This window comes from Lotus japonicus, chromosome 4 (genome assembly GCF_012489685.1).
Source record: "Lotus japonicus ecotype B-129 chromosome 4, LjGifu_v1.2".
NCBI lineage: Eukaryota > Viridiplantae > Streptophyta > Magnoliopsida > Fabales > Fabaceae > Lotus > Lotus japonicus.
In genome coordinates, this window is record NC_080044.1 from 53,222,206 (window position 1) to 53,243,630 (window position 21,425).

The following is a 21,425-nucleotide window of genomic DNA, read 5'->3' on the forward strand; positions in this document are numbered from 1 at the left end:
TTTTGACAGGTCAAACATGCAGCTACATATTCTGCCACTTGTCTTTTCATTCCTGGCCACCAAAAATTCACCTTCAAGTCCTGGTGCATCTTTTTCATTCCAGGGTGAATGCTCAGCTTACTTTTATGACCTTCGTCCAGTATCAACCTCCTTAGGTCAGGGTTGTTGGGTACGCAAACTCTACCCTTACACCGTAGGATATTGTCACTTCCTACCTTGAATTCCGGGTCCTTACCCTGAATTACCAAATTCCTTTTTCCGAGTAAAAATTCATCTTGTAACTGTTGGTCTCGGATTTCTTCCATCAATCCATTGGTAATCCTGATCATCCCGAACCTCAGTTCTCCCTCGGATAATCTTACGTCCAAACTCAAATCTCGGAATTGTTCCAGCAGTTGTAGCTCCTTCACCATCATTGACGAGATATGCATTTTCCTGCTCAATGCATCAGCAACAACATTAGCTTTTCCAGGATGGTATTGTAAGGTAAAATCGTAATCCTTGAGAAACTCCATCCAACGTCGTTGTCTCATGTTCAACTCCTTCTGGTCAAACAAGTACTTCAAGCTCTTGTGATCGCTAAATATGGTGAAATTGCATCCATATAAGTGATGTCTCCAGATCTTCAACGAAAACACAATGGCAGCAAGTTCTAAGTCATGAGTCGGATAGTTCTTCTCATGAGTCTTCAGTTGTCGTGAAGCATAAGCCACCACTTTCCGATGCTGCATCAGCACACATCCCAAACCTTGATGCGAAGCATCACAGTACACTTCATACGGTTCCTCTGGTTGCGGTAAGACGAGTACAGGTGACGTCGTCAAACGTTCCTTCATTGTCTGAAAACTAGTTTCGCACGCTTCGGTCCATGCAAAAGGTTGATCCTTTCTCGTGAGTTGAGTCAAGGGTCCAACGATCTTGGCGAAATTCTCAATGAAGCGACGATAGTATCCCGCCAAACCGACAAAACTCCTAATCTCAGTCACGGTCTTTGGCCGTTCCCATGACAACACCGTCTCTACCTTTGCTGGATCCACAGCTATACCTTCTTTAGAAATCACATGGCCCAAGAATTTTACCTCTTCGAGCCAAAATTCACACTTAGAAGGGTTGGCGTACAACTTTGTCTCTCTCAACACTTGTAAAACCTGACGCAAGTGCCCTTCATGATCTTCAGCGTTCTTTGAGTAGATCAGAATGTCGTCGATAAACACCACGACGAATCGATCCAAGAACGGATGGAATGTCCTGTTCATGTAATCCATGAAGATAGCAGGTGCGTTTGTCACCCCAAATGGCATCACTAGATACTCATAGTGTCCATAACGAGTCCGGAATGCCGTCTTCTGGATATCCTCAGTCTTTACTCTAATTTGATGGTAACCCGACTTCAGGTCTATCTTTGAGAATATCGCAGCTCCTCGTAGTTGATCCATCAAATCATCAATTCTGGGTAGCGGATACCTATTCTTGACGGTTACTTTGTTCAGTTGTCGATAGTCGACACAAAGTCTAGATTTCCCATCCTTCTTCTTCACCAATAAGACGGGTGCTCCCCAAGGTGAAACGCTTGGTCGGATGAATCCTTTCGACAGAAGATCCTCAAGTTGAGACTTCAACTCCACCAATTCCGCAGGTGCCATCCGATATGGTGCAATCGAAATCGGTCCTGTTCCCGGTACGATGTCAATAGCAAACTCAATGTCGCGTACAGGCGGCAAACCAGGTACATCGACAGGAAAAACATCCGCGAAGTCCCTCACAACTGGAATATTACTCACTTCCGAATTTCCTTTACTCTCCAAGCTCAACAAAACTGAATACTCTTGAGATCCTTCATTCAGAGAGACATTAATATGATTGGCGGATAGATACTCGGAAAGGTCCGAGTCAGGAAATACCACTCTCTTTCGGCTACAGTCCAGAAGACAATGGTAGTGAGACAACCAGTCCATCCCTAGGATAACATCTAGGTTCTTGAGAGTTAGGCACACTAGGTTAGCATGGTAAACTTTATCCCTATAGGTTACTGGGCAATACATGCATGCAGTATTGGCAAGCAGAGTTTTGGCAGGTGTGGTAACTATAAGATCGAAACTCAAAGCAGTAACGGGAAGTTTTAATCTAGTAGCACATTCCCTAGAGATAAAAGAGTGCGTTGCTCCGGAATCAAAAAGTACAGTTAGGAGATTACCGTCAATCTCGCAATCTCCCCTGATCAGACCATCAACATCTTCAGCTTCTTCACCATCCATGGTGTAGACTCTTGCCTTGGCAGCAGGACGCTTCCCACGAGCAGTGTTTACAGCTGGTTCTGTCTTAGGTGCTCTGCATTGAGCAGCAGTATGCCCCAACTTGTTACAGTTAAAGCATTTGGGCCTCATGTCAGTACAAGCATTGGCATAGTGCCCAGGCTGCCCACATCTGTAACAGGTCATCTCCCTGTTCACAGTCTGACCTCCAGAACCTCCAGCAGTACCCACCATGGGCCTATAAGATCCTGAAGCAATTCCTCTACCTGCAGGACGTTGATACGGCTTCCTACTCTGAAATCTCCCTCTGCCTTGAAAATTTTGAGAGCCCGACCTCATCGGCCCTCCTGTCCCAACACGGTTCAGTCTCCTGTTCTTCATTATCTCCACCTCAGTGGCTTTCTCAACCAAAGTCTGAAAACGAGTGATCCCCAACGGTTTCACCGAGTCTTCAATATCGGGCCTCAGCCCATTCACAAAGCGCTTGCACATGTAGGGTTCATCGACCCCATTGCGGAAGAATCGAAAGTGCTTGGCCAACGATTCCAGCTTGGCAGCATATTCCGGGATGGACATGCTACCCTGACGAAGTGTCAGGAATTGCGACTCACGCTCGTCCCGCGCACTATCTGGAAAATACTTTTCCAGAAAAGCAGCACGAAACGAAGTCCAGTTCACTTCCAGGTTGTTTGCTTCCATCATTCCTCTGGCGCCTCTCCACCAGTACTCAGCATCACCCAACAGTAGAAAGGTTGCCATTCCCACCTTGGCCCCCTCAGCAGTCTGCAATACACCGAAGATCTTTTCAATCTCCTGGATCCAGAGATCCGCTTTGTCCGGGTCCGTACCCCCCGAGAACTTAGGTGGATCCTGTCTCCTAAAATCATTCAGGCCTCTGTTCTGATCCATTGTCACTTCCCTCTGGCGTTGGTGCTGATCACGTGCCTCCTCAGCAGCACGCCTCATAGCATTATCGTTTGCCTGTGCAGTCACAGCTTGGGCCATAGTGGCCATCATCTCAGCTAGTTGGTTAGCGTTCACCATGTTCTGCTAAATTAACAAACAGTTAGTGCTCATCATAAGATAGCATCCAAAATAACTATACAATATGATTAAGCAATAACTTCAAACAATTCTAAGCGAAAAATCGCTTGGCAGACAATCAATTTTTACTCTTTGCAGAGTCACACAACCTAGCACAGAAGACCTATTCCCCAAAGACTCCCGAAAGACTCGACTAAGCTCTGATACCACAAATGTAACACCCCGGTTTCGGTGGCGTCACTTTAGTAACCAAAAGAAAATACTTTAAGCGGAAAAACGTGAATTATTTTTTTTTCGACAATATAACTAAAGACAAAAAGCAATAAAACTCCCCAACAAAAGATAAAAGGAACTACTATACAACTATATATACATGCCTCGTGTCGGGTGACAGAAAAGAGTAACGCCCGAAGGCAATATGTACAGTCCAAGATGAAGATACTGTGTCCACAACACTAACCTACAAAAACTGAGAGCAAGTTGGCCCAGCGGCCTAAGAAAAGACCCCCTAAATCCAACCAGCTCTCTGTGATCTCCATAGGAAACCACACAAAAGCTACCGGTAGGAAAACTACCCTGTCCCCAAAACGGAAGCATGACGGTCAGAGCATCGACACAACTCCTACACTATCCCTACCCGAGGAGCCCACACTAGCACTCGATCCTACATGCTAGCGCGGTCGTCATCCGAATCTGCATCCAGGACGACTAGGTCGACGTACTCAACACTGCCCTCTCTGTCCACCCTAATGCGCTCCCGCACTGGACTCTCGGGCTCGGGGCCCGGAACGAGATCCGCAACGACAGCAGCAGCAGTAGACGGACTAGACTCCGTCGAAGCCCCACCTACTGGCAACTCCTCAGAAGGGTCCTCATCATCTGAAGGAGATGGTGGCGGTGGAGGTACTCCCAAGCCGGGTCCACAGTGTACTCCTGGAGGCAGGTTGAAGCTCACTATGTGCCTCCTCATCACTCCCTCCGTCAAGCGTCCGAATCGATCGACACGGTCCTCCATGATCCGACCGGTGTAGGTCGCACGGTGGCCCTCGGGATCGACCACCCATGCACCTGGGTCGTCTTGGTCAAGCATCTCGTACCTGGTCCCCCCTGACGGGCTGACCATGGTAAACCAATCCCCCATACTCATCTGACAAATGGCGTAGTCCGCCCAAACACACACAGCAGACGCGAGGGTCAACTCCAAAGAATTATATAATTAATAAAACCAGATATAATTATAGGATAATAAATACTAGCCTCTCAGGCTTATAAGTTTTGGGATAGCTTCCTAGGGTTGCATGTATCACAATAAATATAAAGAGCCATAAAAACAAGTAGCATGCCTCAAAAATAGGATAAACAGTTACCAATCACACTCAGCAACTAAGTTAGCATGTATGTTGCATGAAATGCAATGCTGGGTAACAAAATGCATTCCGGAAGAAGGATGGACATCAACGAGACGGCCCTAACACCAGCCACGGTGGGTACCTTCCTGCTCGCGTGTCTCTTACACCACACAAAAGTAGTCAGATCAGCAGTGAACCCGTAGGTCTGCCATTCCGTCTGCTACTGAGGACCACCGTAGTGTCCTAAATATGGAAATCCGGGTCTTATGACCATTTTGGAATCCACCGAGGTCCGGTATCACGCCGTGTATTAACCTCAAAATGAGTGCATGAATGCAAGTGATTAGCCAAACAACGTCTCCGACCTCACCCGACACGTCGCCACGTGTTCTAGATTAACTTAAAGTCTCTAAAAGAATACCCTAAGGTAAATGTCGATTCTGCGACAAAATACAATTAATCATAAACAAAAGAGTGCAACCACTCACGACAACTCTTCGAGTCATCAATGCTCTCACGAAGTCTCACGCTTCTGTGGAGTCTCACACATTCACAAAGTCTCACGCTTCAGTGAAGTTTTATGCTTTCACAAGGTCTCACGCCTCAGTGAATTTACACACTTGCACGAAGTCTCACGCTTCAATGAAGTATCATGCTGTTCACGAGGTCTCACGCCTCAGTGAAGATCCATGCTTTCCACAAGGTCTCACGCCTCAGTGGAGTATCACGCATTCACAAGGTCTCACACCTCCGTGAAGCTTCTCGGCTCATCCCTTGGATGGCTAAACAAACTGCTCCCAGAGCGAATGAGTATCAACATACCCAAAACTCGAAATCTTCCCAACACTTGGATCCGACGACACTTCTCATTTTCCAAAACTAAACTTCAATCCAAAGCTTGCATCCGAGATTGTTATCTTTATTTAAAGGTTTAGAGGTTGTTTAATATCTTATGAATTTCTTTATAAAAATAGCTCTTTTTAGTCTTATCGTATTCCCTATGAGTTCAAAGTTCCCATAAACCCAAGTAATTCCCTGAGAAGGTCTCGATCCATTGGAGCATGACAAGGTCCGAACTCCGTTCGTCCTTTTAAAACTCTCTCAAAATCTCATAAAAATTCGGCATGACCTGCCCGTAATCCTCACTTTTCAGAATCTCAGGTACAAGTGGAATAGCATCATTGAAACAGCTCAACCAAAAGACATAAACAGCATATTCCAACACATCCTAAGTTAACCATGTAGCACATAGCATGTGAATCATTTAGCACACAATATCATGGCATCAAGTACTCAACAAGTTCGGCCGAAGCCTCAGAAATCATTTCAGACATTTAGCAATTAGGTGCATAACACATAAATCAAGTCGAATTTCATCGACACCTAAAGCATTATCTAGTAATTCAGAGAGTAGCCCTCACCGGTGGGTCTTCCAGCTTCCTCCTCCAAATGTTCTTCAAGCTCTTCTCCTTGGTTTCTTGGAATCTCCTCAAACGAACCTTAAGCAAAAATCACAGAAATCAACACCAAGAGTCAGAAACTCAGCAATCAAAGAGTCCTAGGGTTACACAGTACACTACTACCTCCGTGGTACGACAATCTAACGCGTTAAGACAAGTTTTCGAAAAATCGGATTCTCCTCCCCCCTTGATATAGCTCTCGGCCACTTTCCTTAATTGGGAGGGTCGATTTTTCTTCGATCAAACTTGGTTCCTAGGTTAACATAAGCCGTAACTAAGACGGTTCTAGGCTCGGAAAAATTTTCGGATCGAAAACTGATATAGGGGTAGTTTGGTCATTATTTTTAGCTCAGAATTTCAAAATTGGATTTTTGAAAAACAAATTGGATGGGGACGTCCACAACGACGTTTATGACGACAAATCCTACTAGCACTAAGCCAAGTCGATAGATTAGAGCGTAAAGGTTGCGACTTTGGCGAAAAATGGGTATTTAGGGTAGAAATTGATCCCGGCGGCATTTCGTCGACATTTGACAAAATCTAATCCGCAGAACACGCTCAGGAGCATGCAGGGAAGAAGTTTAGACGCTGAAATCAACTGATTTGAACAGTTTTTCAAAAACCTCAAAATTTTGAACTCAGAAAGTCGCAGGAGAAATGGACAGAAACGACGATTCGAAGGAGAGTATAGATTACCTACCTCGAGGTCTTCGATTAGTGACGAACGGTGAAGCAAACGGGCAAGAATCGACGAAGATCCGGATCTCCCTCTCTCTCTAGAAACTCGCGGCTTTGGGGGGTGGGGAAAATGGGTTTTGTGAAAAAAATCTAATTTTTCAACTATTTATAGGTTTTGGAAAAAACGGAAAAATGATTTTTTTGCGATTCCGATTTTTCCTGCGCGTTCCTCTGCGCATTCTAAGATAGGTTCTGGCGACAGAATTCCAGAACTCAAAATAGAATTCTTGGAATTAAACCAAAAGATCCAAAATCGGCATAAGTCGGTGTAAGTCGGTTTATCCCGAAAAACTACTTTTTGCAGTGATCGTCGGATGAGAAAACTTCCTTCTGAAGAAAGATTAGGAATGATGAGAGATGTAGGAGAACGCGGGTGGAATCTTCGTTTGAGTTTCCGGGTAGAAAAAGTCTTCATCGTCTGTCGATCTTAGGTTTTCCGAACTATCAGGGATTCCGTTTCGGCAAACTTCCGAGAATTGGAATTTGACGTTCGTACATTCCAGGATTTCGCATCGAAATGGTTGTTTAAGGACGGAAAAGAGAAGTTCTAACATTTCTCTGAGGATTTTTGGAATTAGTTTCCATCGTGTCCTAAAGCGTAAATTAACTATTCACTAATACCTTCGACCTAGGATTAAGCGTATGTTAGTCGTGCTATAACTCTTTCGGTTTTTCGATACATTCTTAGACTTTTCCTGAACCTCTTTCCTTCCCAAATTTATCTTAATCAAATAACTTATTTATTTTATTCACTTATCCAAAGCGTTAAAACTTGGGCCTTACACACAGGTCTTCACAAGCTTCTGAAAACTCAAAAATCTGAATACTATTCACAAACTTCTGAACACTTAAACATCTGAAAAACTTAATCTTCACTCATCTGAGAACACAAACATCTGATCATAGACCTTCAAACATCTGAAACCACATTTTCAAAACATCTGAAAACACAAACAACTACTCCCCCTTTTTAGCACAAATTTGCAAAGGGTGCATCAAAAACAAAACAAACTAGTCTTCATAACTGGAATCCTTCCCAGACCCTTCGGCTCTTTCTTCAGATCCTTCCCCCTCTTCATTACTCGTTTTCTGAGCAGCTGTAGCAGCAACACTGTGCTCACCACCTTGACGTTCTTCTTCTTGAAGCTTGTGTAGCAATGCATCAACTTTGAGCTTCCTGGCAGTGCTCACCCTGATTGTCTCCAGCAAAGCCTTGGAGACTTCCAGTAATTCAGCAATTATGGCCTGAGTGCCAGACTCAGTCACAGGAGGAGCAAATGTTCTGCTGGTTGGTAAGGCAATGTCTAGAACATGTGGCTCCATAAACAAACGGTGATCCAAAGTGATTGGAACTCCACGAAACATAGCCACATCATCTGCCCTCAGAATCTGAGGATGTTGCTTTAGGATTATCTCAGTAAGAAGTGAAGGAAATGAAACAGGCAGCTTCACAGCACAAGTATCAGTATGCTTCAATGTCTGCTCAAACACAAAAGTTCCAAAATCAAACGCAATAGACTTGCCAATCCTATATATCAATTTGGCAAGCGTTGCAGAAACACCAGAAGTATGTTGAGTAGGAACCCAATTCACAGCACCAATCCTGTTAAGAATAGCATACTTCACACTCAGATTTCCAGTAGACAACAACTTCTTGCTGGGCCACGTCTTCACATGACATGCAGTAAGCTCCTTGGCAACATCATCCATGGACACTTCTTCATCAATAAATTCAATAGCACTTCTGCCAAGTGCTTGATTGACAACAGCAGGTGAAAACATCACACACTCAGCCCTCACATAGACTTTCCTAAATTCTGTACTATCAGGAAGTCCTACATCAACAGAGAGATTCACCAAGAACTCTCTCACAAGCTTCTCACAGCACCTTCCAACATTCTGAATAGTCTTCATCAGACCTGCTTTCTCAATTAGAGCAATTACATCTCTGCATTCAAGAACATCAGAACCAACTTCCCTTTCCTTGGCCATTCTCCTCTTGCAAACAAACTTCCAATTCTGAACATTCTCTTCTAAGTGGAAAGACACTCTATCAATAGGAACAGCAGGAACATTCTGAGGAATACGCTTACCAGAAAACTTCTTTTTCTCAGAAGATTGAATGTCCTGGATACCAACTTCAACATCTGACTCAGAGTCTTCAACTTCAACTGGAATCTTCCTCTTCCTCTTCTCAGTGGAGGTCTTTTCTTCCTTTTTCTTTCCCTTACTCTTCACACTGGCCTGCCTGGATTTCTTTGATGGAGTAGGAGTGATTTCAGGAGAAGAAATCCTTCTTTTCTTCTTCATCCTCGTAGCAACACTATCAGCAAAAGTCTCAGTCAGAGGAACATCATCAGAAGCATCATCAGAGATGTTCTGAACAGAGGCTGGATCAGCATCCTTCGAAGAGGATGAAACAGAGATATTAGGCTTGGTAGCATCTCCTGAATTTTCATGAGAAGTGGAATCCTTTCCAGGAGTTTCTTGAGCAGAACTTTCCTTAGACCCAGTTGCCTCAACATCAGCCACAACATCAGGGGGCGATTTCACTGGAGAACCTTCATCATTGATTTCTTCTTCGTCAGGAACATCCTCAAGGATAGGAACATTTGGGGCTTTGCTGTTCTTGACCTGTGATTTGTAGACCTTACACGTTGGGTTTCTTGATCTCATCTTCTTGGGAGCTTTCTTGGACACAGAAGATGGTTGAGAAGAATCACTCTTCAAACCCATACACTTGACTCCTTTAGCAGTTCTTTCAATTTTGGCCTTGACAGATTCCTTCTTTCCTGAACTTTGAGACATGATGAATCGAGAGCAAACACAAACAGAGTACAGAACAATGAAACAGATTTGCAAATGAGAGATGATAAGTCTTGATGAAGATAGATGCACAAGCGGTTGAGAGAACACAATTTGCCTGTTGGAGGTAGTTATAGGATAAGTGAACCATGAAGTAACCTTCTCTCTGCTGATGTCACAACGGCAGTTAATGTTGACCAAGAATAAACTAGCCGTTAACACACTGGGGCACGCTAATTGCTATGCATCAGAAAGACAAACCCCCAGACTTCCTCTTAATTTTTCAAAAGTGATAGCATCAAGGGGTTTTGTGAAAATATCAGCCAATTGCTTGTCAGTTGTAACATGATCCAAATTAACAATTTTATCCTCTACCAAGTCTCTAATAAAATGATGTCTAATGTCAATATGCTTGGTCCTGCTATGCTGTATAGGATTCTTTGAAATATTAATTGCACTGAGATTGTCGCAGTACAATGTCATGACATCCTGTTCAACATCATATTCCTTCAGCATTTGCTTCATCCACATGAGTTGAGTACAACTACTTCCTGCTGCAATATATTCCGCTTCAGCTGTAGACAATGAGACACATTTCTGCTTCTTGCTAAACCATGAAATCAAATTATTCCCTAGGAAGAAACAACCACCAGATGTGCTCTTTCGATCATCTGCACTACCTGCCCAATCTGCATCACAGAAACCAACTAACGAAGAATTTGTTTCTTGAGTATAGAGAATACCATAGTCACTCGTGCCATTGATGTACTTGATAATTCTCTTGACTTGTAGCAGATGACTAGCCTTAGGAGCTGCTTGATATCTTGCACATACACCAACTGCAAAGGTGATATCTGGTCTGCTAGCAGTGAGATACAACAAGCTTCCAATCATGCTTCTATAGAGACCTTGATCAACATCTTCCCCCTGCTCATCCTTGGAAAGTTTGATGTGTGTAGCAACAGGAGTTCTCTTGTGACCAGCCTTTTCAAGCCCAAACTTCTTGACTAACCCTTTAGCATACTTACTCTGTGATATGAACATAGAATCCTCCATTTGTTTGACTTGTAGTCCTAGAAAATAATTCAATTCACCAACTAGGCTCATCTCAAATTCAGATTTCATTTGTCGGACGAAATGCTCCACCATGGAGTTCGACATTCCTCCAAAGACAATGTCATCCACATAAATCTGTGCTATCATGAGCTTACCTTTGTCATTCTTCACAAACAAAGTTTTATCAATTCCACCCTTACTGTAACCATTGCTTACAAGGAATTCAGTTAACCTTTCATACCAAGCCCTAGGTGCTTGCTTCAAGCCATACAAGGCCTTCCTCAACTTGTACACATGATCTGGATGATGTGGATCTGTAAATCCTCTAGGCTGTTCAACATAAACTTCTTCACTCAAATAGCCATTCAGAAAAGCACTCTTCACATCCATCTGATAAAGTCTGAACTTCAAGAGACAAGCAACACCTAACAGGATTCTTATAGATTCCAGTCTAGCTACTGGAGCAAAGGTTTCATCAAAATCAACTCCTTCTATCTGAGTATATCCTTGAGCAACTAGCCTTGCTTTATTCCTTGTAACTGTAAGACCCAAGTTTTAAGCTTAGAATAAGTGGAAGATATTTCCATTTACGATTAGGTTTGACGTATCGTGAAGGGAAAACCTGAACAAGAGTTTATCGAATGGAATAAATTTATGAAGGAGAAAGTTCAGGAAAAGTCAAAGGATTGTATCGAAGTCGATTTAAGTTATAGCACGACTAATATTCGTTTTAAAACCTAGGACAAGAACCTTAGGAAATCAAACTGTGTTCCACCCTTGGAACACTGTAGGAATTTAGTCCAAAAATCTTCAGAGAAATGTTAGAACTTCTCTTTTTCCATATATCACAATCGTTTCGAGGCGAAACTCAAGAATCTACGAACGTCCGATTCCAATCATCGGAAGTTTGCCGAAACCAAAACCCTGGTATTTCAAAACCCTAGAATCAACCGACAATGAAGACTTTTTCTATTCAGAGCTTCAAATGAAGATTCTACACGCGTACACCCATTTCTCTCGATGATTTCAATCTTTCTTCAGAAGGAAGTTTTCTATTCCGACATCCGATGCAAAAAGCAACTTATCGGGTAAACTAGTTTTACACCGACTTTGCATTAGTCGCCTAAAATACAAGGGAACCTCTTTTTAGTTTTGGAATTCTTTCGCCAAAACGTATCTTAGAATTCACGGAGAATGAAGCCGGAAAAATCAGAATCGTGAAACTTTCATTTTCCCGCGTTTTTCCATCCTCTATATAGCAAGCCTCGAAAACCAAAAATCATGCTGATATTTCTTTGAAGAATTAGAAGATTCAGCGGGGTGAATATCGTGTCTAAAATACGTTGGAATCAGTAGGAAGAATCGGAAATCACTCTCATATTTTTATCGTAACTCTATGAGCCAAATCCTCCGATATCTAAACAAAACTGTACCGGTTTACTAAATATCTATTCAACCTTATCCAATCTTTGATAAATATCTGTTCATACTTATCCAATCTTTGATAAATATCTGTTCATACTTATCCAATCTTGATAAATATCTATTCATACTTATCCTATCCTTAATAAATATCTTCCATTTCATTCCCTATAAATATGTGAAGCTTGAAACAAAAACCTCACAAACACACACACACAACCCGCGGCTTGGAGAGAAGAAGGAGGAGGAAAGCTTTTCTTCATTTCTTGCCTGATCGTCTCACAGTTTGTTGCTACGCATAGGTATCGAGGTATAGTCGCTAATCCTTACCTCTGATCGTCGTTTCCATAGCTTTTCTTTATACTTTTCTGTGCTCTTAGTTTTGAGGTTTTTGCAAAATTATCCAAATGACTTCATCTTTCTTTCTAAACTTATTCCCTGCGTGCCCCTGAGCATGTTTAGCGGATTACATTTTGCTGATTCTCGCCGAATTGCTGCCGAGTTTCAATTCTGCTCATAATACCCATTTTTGCTAAAGTTCCAACCTTTGGGCTTAAAACCCTCTACTGAGCTTAGCGTTAGTAAGATTAGTCGTCATAATCGTCGTTAGTATCAACCCCATCTAAATTGTTTTTCGAAACTCTGACTTTGAAATTCTGAGCTGAAAATAATGACTAAAATACCCCTGCGACAGTTTTCGATTCGATAATTTTTCTGAGAGTTTCCTTGGCCTAGATATCGCCTAAGAATACCTAGGAATCGATTTAGATCGAAGAAAAAGTTCGGAAACCCTATTTTACATAGTGGCCGAAACCTATTGCTTAGGGTACCGTGTCCAAAAATAATTTTTGGGTCTCTATGACCTGAGCCATTGCGTAGCTCTTTCGATTGTCGAAATTTTGGCGCTGGTTTCGTGTCATTCCGAGTTCTGTAGCTCGAGTTATGCTCGTTTTAGCGAACGAGGTTCTGTCGTCTATCCATGCTTAAAAAAATTGTACTCTGAAGCTTCTTAAGCTTTGTCTAAACGCTAGTTAGTATTGTATTGACCGAATTGACTTGTTTTGATTGACCTTCGCTTCGTTTACTCAAAGATTCGTTTGGAGGAACACTTGGAGCAGGAAAAGAGGATTGTGAAGGAGCCTTGCTTGAACACACTGGACGAGTTCGAGGTTAGGGCAACTTACTTGCTAGCTAATGCTTTGTAGGCGTCGATAAATTCGACTTGATTTATTGTTTATGCATATGAATTGTCTGGATTGAAAATGTTTTCTGAAGGCTTCGGCCGAGTGAACTGATTGAGACGTGTGTCTCCGTTTTCTGGGCTTCGGCCGACATGGGAGATTAGGATTTATCCTATTGATATGTTGATAATTGACTCGCATGCTTAATTGTTAAATGGTTAACTATAGGCTATGTGATTATTTGTTCACATGATATTTGGATTATATTGATTATATTGTGTCTTTCTATTACGCACTTGAATTGCTGACTATATTGAATATATCGTGCAATTGTGCGAATGAGTGAGGAACGTCAAGATAGTGGATAACGGGTAGTTATGCCAGACTCCTGACGAGTTTTTGGGATGAAGTTTGATGGGACGGACCGAGGTTCGTACCCTATTATTTTTTTATGGATCGAGACCTTCTCAAAGGAAAATTGAGTTTGAAAATGATATTGGAAAAACCCCATTTGAATTCACGTAAGAACTTGGGTTGTTCTGTCTAAGGCAAGAAGGGCTTTTAATGAGGCATTGTGCCCGGCCAGCTTACCTGGGAACTTCTCGGGCCATTACTTGGGTGATGATGGACCTTTTGTTTTGAGACCTTCTCCAGGGAATCATTGGAATTATGGGATCTTTGAAACTAATAGGATTAGAGACGAAACTTAAGCAATTTCATAATGAACCTCCATAACGTATTAAACAACCTCAAAACCCTTAATATAATGATAAAAGACTCAGACGAAAGTTTAGGGCTTGAACATAAGTGTTTTGAAAATGAGAAGTGTCGTCGGATCCAGGTTTCTAGGGAAACCATTGTGCGTTGGCTCTTTGCTCGATGAGCAAGTTTTATTGGTTGGCCAATCCAAGGGATAAGTCGGGGAACTAGTCAGTTCTGAGTATGTTGATACTCTTTTGCTCGTTGAGCAGTTTGTTTGGCCATCGAGATGGTGAGCCATGGTAAGTTGAAAGGTCACTGAGTGCGAGATGCATTCTTTTGCTCGTTGAGCAGTTTGGTTGGCCATCGAGACGGTGAGCCCAAGTGACTAGGAAAGTTAGCACATTCGATTAGCACTTCCTTGTTTACCTTAGGGTATTGTAGAGACAATGTACTCTAGCTAGACACGCGTGCCTTGGTGAGGACGATTCGTTGTTTGGCTAACCATATTGCATTCATGCATACATTTCTTGGAAAGTGTGCTGCTTTCCGAAGGACGATCTCAGATCGGACTTCATCGGAGCGAGATGCTTCACAGGAGCTTGCAGCTTCATAGGAGCGAGATGCTTCACAGGAGTGTGCTGCTTCATAGGAGCGTGCAGCTTCATAGGAGCGAGATGCTTCACAGGAGTGTGCTGCTTCACAGGAGCGAAATGCTTCATAAAAGCGAGATGCTTTTATAGGAGCGAGATGCTTCATAAAAGCGATGCTTTAGCGGAGCGAGATGCTTCGGGTCATCGTGAGGGTGACATTCTATCCGGATCATATTTCGAGCATGACATTGCATTGGCATACCATGCATTTAACTATATTCGTTGATATATTGCTTATCGAGTTTTCGAGATATAACTTATTGAATTGTTGAGATATTGAATATTGAATTTAGAAATCTGATAACATGTTATGTATATACCTTAGGGTAGACGATACAGAACTTATATGGATATATACAACCTATATATATATACCCCTTTATTCATCACATGTTGCTTGTATTATCTATTATATTCTGTGAGTTGACCCTAGCGCCTTGGCTTTGTGTGTATGGTTGTGTTTGGGCGGTCGGCCTGCTGCCAGACGTCCAACAGCTGATTCAAGATGGATCGTCGTTCGGGGAGGATCCGGAGCGCAATGACTATTACTGAGCCTTTGACGTGGACCCGGACTTCATGCATGATCGGATGAGGGTCGATGTTAGGAGTGTATTATATGGGGGGATTGTTTTCACAGCTCTGATTGTCATTTCCCGTTTTGGGGCTGACTTATCTCCTTGAAAACTGTATTCATAAAACTCATGGCTCTGACCATGGGATGCACTTATTCGCCTGCGGGCACTATCCCCAATTACTTTATGTTTATTATCTTTGGGTTGAGTCTTCATTATGTTAAGTCTTCTATTTGAAAAGAAAACGAAAAAAATATTTACGCATTTTCCGCACTATTGATTTAAAGTCACAAAAGTGACACCACCGAAATCGGGGTGTTACATTGTGGTATTAGAGCTTGTCGAGTCTTTCGGGAGTCTTTGGGGAATAGGTCTTCTGTGCTAGGTTGTGTGACTCTGCAAAGAGTGAAAATTGATTGTCTGCAAGCGATTTTTCGCTTAGAATTGATTGAAGTTAGTGCTTAATCATATTGTATAGTTATGCTAGATGCTATCTTATGATGAGTACTAACTGTTTGATTAACTTAACAGAACATGGTGAACGCTAACCAACTAGCGGAAATGATGGCCACTATGGCCCAAGCTGTAACTGCACAAGCTAATGATAACGCTCAAAGGCGTGTTGCTGAGGAGGCACGTGATCATCACCAACGTCAGAGAGAGGTAACTCTCGACCAAAACAAGGGACTCAATGACTTTAGGAGACAAGATCCTCCTAAGTTTACTGGTGGAACTGACCCTGACAAAGCGGATCTCTGGATCCAAGAGATCGAGAAAATTTTTGGTGTACTGCAAACTGCTGAGGGTGCCAAGGTGGGCATGGCAACTTACCTGCTGCTGGGTGATGCTGAGTACTGGTGGAGAGGCACCAGGGGGATTATGGAAGCTAATCATGAGGAGATCAACTGGAACTCTTTTCGGACCGCGTTCTTGGAAAAGTATTTCCCAACAAGTGCTCGGGATGAGCGGGAGGCACAATTTCTGACCCTTCGCCAAGGAGGTATGTCTGTACCAGAATTTGCTTCCAAGTTGGAATCTCTGGCGAAGCATTTCCAATTTTTCAACGATCATGTTGATGAGCGCTACATGTGTAAGCGCTTTGTTAATGGACTGAGGCCTGACATCGAGGACTCAGTGAGACCGCTAGGAATCATGCGTTTCCAGTCTTTGGTTGAGAAAGCCACAGAAGTGGAACTGATGAAGAACCGGAGGCTGAACCGTGTTGGAACTGGAGGACCGATGAGGTCAGGTTCTCATACTTACCAAGGAAAGGAAAAATCTCAGCAGAAGAAGCCGTATCAACGCCCGGAGGGGGGAGGTTTTACCTCAGGATCTTACAAGCCTTTGACTGCTGTCACTCCAGGGGCAAGAAACCGATCAGCACACCCAGAGGTGACCTGCTTCAGGTGTGGGAAGACTGGACATTATGCGAACGCATGTATGAACCAAGGGCCCCGATGTTTCAATTGCAACCAACCAGGGCATATGACCGTCGATTGCAGGGCACCCAAGGCTGAACCAACTGTCAACACTGCAATGGGAAAGCGTCCTGCTGCTAGAGGAAGAGTTTATATCATGGATGGGGAAGAAGTTGGAGGAGCTGATGGGATAATTAGAGAGAAACGCAGGAACGATGGTAACTTTCTAACTATTCCTTCTAATTTCTAGTATAACCTACACCTTTATTCTCGAAGCATGTGGACCACACGTAAATTGCTTGTATTATTGAGCTTTGACCTTATAGTTACCACACCTATTAAGACCTTATGTGACGGTCGCTCGTGTTTTAAACTACGAAAGTTATACGAAGTTTAGAATGACATACTAAACCAAGAGAGTGGTTTTAGGAAGTGAGTTTAGTGCAGGACAAGGTATTAAGACGCAAGACGGAAATTAGTTTGAATAGTGACTGAGTGGGAGTTAGAGGAAAAGATTAAGGAACGGTATTCAGAACTTTTCGCTGAACCCTAAGTTTCGAGGACGAAACTTTCTTTTTGGAGGGTAGTAATGTAAGACCCAAGTTTTAAGCTTAGAATAAGTGGAAGAGATTTCCATTTACGATTAGGTTTGACGAATCGTGAAGGGAAAACCTGAACAAGAGTTTATCGAATGGAATAAATTTATGAAGGAGAAAGTTCAGGAAAAGTCAAAGGATTGTATCGAAGTCGATTTAAGTTATAGCACGACTAATATTCGTTTTAAAACCTAGGACAAGAACCTTAGGAAATCAAACTGTGTTCCACCCTTGGAACACTGTAGGAATTTAGTCCAAAAATCTTCAGAGAAATGTTAGAACTTCTCTTTTTCCATATATCACAATCGTTTCGAGGCGAAACTCTAGAATCTACGAACGTCCGATTCCAATCATCGGAAGTTTGCCGAAACCAAAACCCTGGTATTTCAAAACCCTAGAATCAAGCGACAATGAAGACTTTTTCTATCCAGAGCTTCAAATGAATATTCTACACGCGTACACCCATTTCTCTCGATGATTTCAATCTTTCTTCAGAAGGAAGTTTTCTATTCCGACATCCGATGCAAAAAGCAACTTATCGGGTAAACTAGTTTTACACCGACTTTGCATTAGTCGCCTAAAATACAAGGGAACCTCTTTTTAGTTTTGGAATTCTTTCGCCAAAACGTATCTTAGAATTCACGGAGAATGAAGCCGGAAAAATCAGAATCGTGAAACTTTCATTTTCCCGCGTTTTTCCATCCTCTATATAGCAAGCCTCGAAAACCAAAAATCATGCTGATATTTCTTTGAAGAATTAGAAGATTCAGCGGGGTGAATATCGTGTCTAAAATACGTTGGAATCAGTAGGAAGAATCGGAAATCACTCTCATATTTTTATCATAACTCTATGAGCCAAATCCTCCGATATCTAAACAAAACTGTACCGGTTTACTAAATATCTATTCAACCTTATCCAATCTTTAATAAATATCTGTTCATACTTATCCAATCTTTGATAAATATCTGTTCATACTTATCCAATCTTGATAAATATCTATTCATACTTATCCTATCCTTAATAAATATCTTCCATTTCATTCCCTATAAATATGTGAAGCTTGAAACAAAAACCTCACAAACACACACACACAACCCGCGGCTTGGAGAGAAGAAGGAGGAGGAAAGCTTTTCTTCATTTCTTGCCTGATCGTCTCACAGTTTGTTGCTACGCATAGGTATCGAGGTATAGTCGCTAATCCTTACCTCTGATCGTCGTTTCCATAGCTTTTCTTTATACTTTTCTGTGCTCTTAGTTTTGAGGTTTTTGCAAAATTATCCAAATGACTTCATCTTTCTTTCTAAACTTATTCCCTGCGTGCCCCTGAGCATGTTTAGCGGATTACATTTTGCTGATTCTCGCCGAATTGCTGCCGAGTTTCAATTCTGCTCATAATACCCATTTTTGCTAAAGTTCCAACCTTTGGGCTTAAAACCCTCTACTGAGCTTAGCGTTAGTAAGATTAGTCGTCATAATCGTCGTTAGTATCAACCCCATCTAAATTGTTTTTCGAAACTCTGACTTTGAAATTCTGAGCTGAAAATAATGACTAAAATACCCCTGCGACAGTTTTCGATTCGATAATTTTTCTGAGAGTTTCCTTGGCCTAGATATCGCCTAAGAATACCTAGGAATCGATTTAGATCGAAGAAAAAGTTCGGAAACCCTATTTTACATAGTGGCCGAAACCTATTGCTTAGGGTACCGTGTCCAAAAATAATTTTTGGGTCTCTATGACCTGAGCCATTGCGTAGCTCTTTCGATTGTCGAAATTTTGGCGCTGGTTTCGTGTCATTCCGAGTTCTGTAGCTCGAGTTATGCTCGTTTTAGCGAACGAGGTTCTGTCGTCTATCCATGCTTAAAAAAATTGTACTCTGAAGCTTCTTAAGCTTTGTCTAAACGCTAGTTAGTATTGTATTGACCGAATTGACTTGTTTTGATTGACCTTCGCTTCGTTTACTCAAAGATTCGTTTGGAGGAACACTTGGAGCAGGAAAAGAGGATTGTGAAGGAGCCTTGCTTGAACACACTGGACGAGTTCGAGGTTAGGGCAACTTACTTGCTAGCTAATGCTTTGTAGGCGTCGATAAATTCGACTTGATTTATTGTTTATGCATATGAATTGTCTGGATTGAAAATGTTTTCTGAAGGCTTCGGCCGAGTGAACTGATTGAGACGTGTGTCTCCGTTTTCTGGGCTTCGGCCGACATGGGAGATTAGGATTTATCCTATTGATATGTTGATAATTGACTCGCATGCTTAATTGTTAAATGGTTAACTATAGGCTATGTGATTATTTGTTCACATGATATTTGGATTATATTGATTATATTGTGTCTTTCTATTACGCACTTGAATTGCTGACTATATTGAATATATCGTGCAATTGTGCGAATGAGTGAGGAACGTCAAGATAGTGGATAACGGGTAGTTATGCCAGACTCCTGACGAGTTTTTGGGATGAAGTTTGATGGGACGGACCGAGGTTCGTACCCTATTATTTTTTTATGGATCGAGACCTTCTCAAAGGAAAATTGAGTTTGAAAATGATATTGGAAAAACCCCATTTGAATTCACGTAAGAACTTGGGTTGTTCTGTCTAAGGCAAGAAGGGCTTTTAATGAGGCATTGTGCCCGGCCAGCTTACCTGGGAACTTCTCGGGCCATTACTTGGGTGATGATGGACCTTTTGTTTTGAGACCTTCTCCAGGGAATCATTGGAATTATGGGATCTTTGAAACTAATAGGATTAGAGACGAAACTTAAGCAATTTCATAATGAACCTCCATAACGTATTAAACAACCTCAAAACCCTTAATATAATGATAAAAGACTCAGACGAAAGTTTAGGGCTTGAACATAAGTGTTTTGAAAATGAGAAGTGTCGTCGGATCCAGGTTTCTGAGGGAAACCATTGTGCGTTGGCCCTTTGCTCGATGAGCAAGTTTTATTGGTTGGCCAATCCAAGGGATAAGTCGGGGAACTAGTCAGTTCTGAGTATGTTGATACTCTTTTGCTCGTTGAGCAGTTTGTTTGGCCATCGAGATGGTGAGCCATGGTAAGTTGAAAGGTCACTGAGTGCGAGATGCATTCTTTTGCTCGTTGAGCAGTTTGGTTGGCCATCGAGACGGTGAGCCCAAGTGACTAGGAAAGTTAGCACATTCGATTAGCACTTCCTTGTTTACCTTAGGGTATTGTAGAGACAATGTACTCTAGCTAGACACGCGTGCCTTGGTGAGGACGATTCGTTGTTTGGCTAACCATATTGCATTCATGCATACATTTCTTGGAAAGTGTGCTGCTTTCCGAAGGACGATCTCAGATCGGACTTCATCGGAGCGAGATGCTTCACAGGAGCTTGCAGCTTCATAGGAGCGAGATGCTTCACAGGAGTGTGCTGCTTCATAGGAGCGTGCAGCTTCATAGGAGCGAGATGCTTCACAGGAGTGTGCTGCTTCACAGGAGCGAGATGCTTCATAAAAGCGAGATGCTTTATAGGAGCGAGATGCTTCATAAAAGCGATGCTTTAGCGGAGCGAGATGCTTCGGGTCATCGTGAGGGTGACATTCTATCCGGATCATATTTCGAGCATGACATTGCATTGGCATACCATGCATTTAACTATATTCGTTGATATATTGCTTATCGAGTTTTCGAGATATAACTTATTGAACTGTTGAGATATTGAATATTGAATATAGAAATCTGATAACATGTTATGTATATACCTTAGGGTAAACGATACAGAACTTATATGGATATATACAACCTATATATATATACCCCTTTATTCATCACTTGTTGCTTGTATTATCTATTTTATTCTGTGAGTTGACCCTAGCGCCTTGGCTTTGTGTGTATGGTTGTGTTTGGGCGGTCGGCCTGCTGCCAGACGTCCAACAGCTGATTCAAGATGGATCGTCGTTCGGGGAGGATCCGGAGCGCAATGACTATTACTGAGCCTTTGACGTGGACCCGAACTTCATGCATGATCGGATGGGGGGATTGTTTTCACAGCTCTGATTGTCATTTCCCGTTTTGGGGCTGACTTATCTCCTTGAAAACTGTATTCATAAAACTCATGGCTCTGACCATGGGATGCACTTATTCGCCTGCGGGCACTATCCCCAATTACTTTATGTTTATTATCTTTGGGTTGAGTCTTCATTATGTTAAGTC

The 21,425-nt window shown here is 42.3% G+C and overlaps 1 long non-coding RNA gene across 1 annotated transcript; it reads left to right on the plus strand.

The window, feature by feature from the left end:
- The first annotated feature begins 12,830 nt into the window (after positions 1-12,830).
- Positions 12,831-15,427, plus strand: LOC130715609 (uncharacterized). Its single transcript, XR_009011707.1, has 2 exons — positions 12,831-13,295; positions 15,144-15,427. It is a non-coding gene; the product is annotated as an uncharacterized LOC130715609 (long non-coding RNA).
- The last annotated feature ends 5,998 nt before the right edge of the window (positions 15,428-21,425 follow it).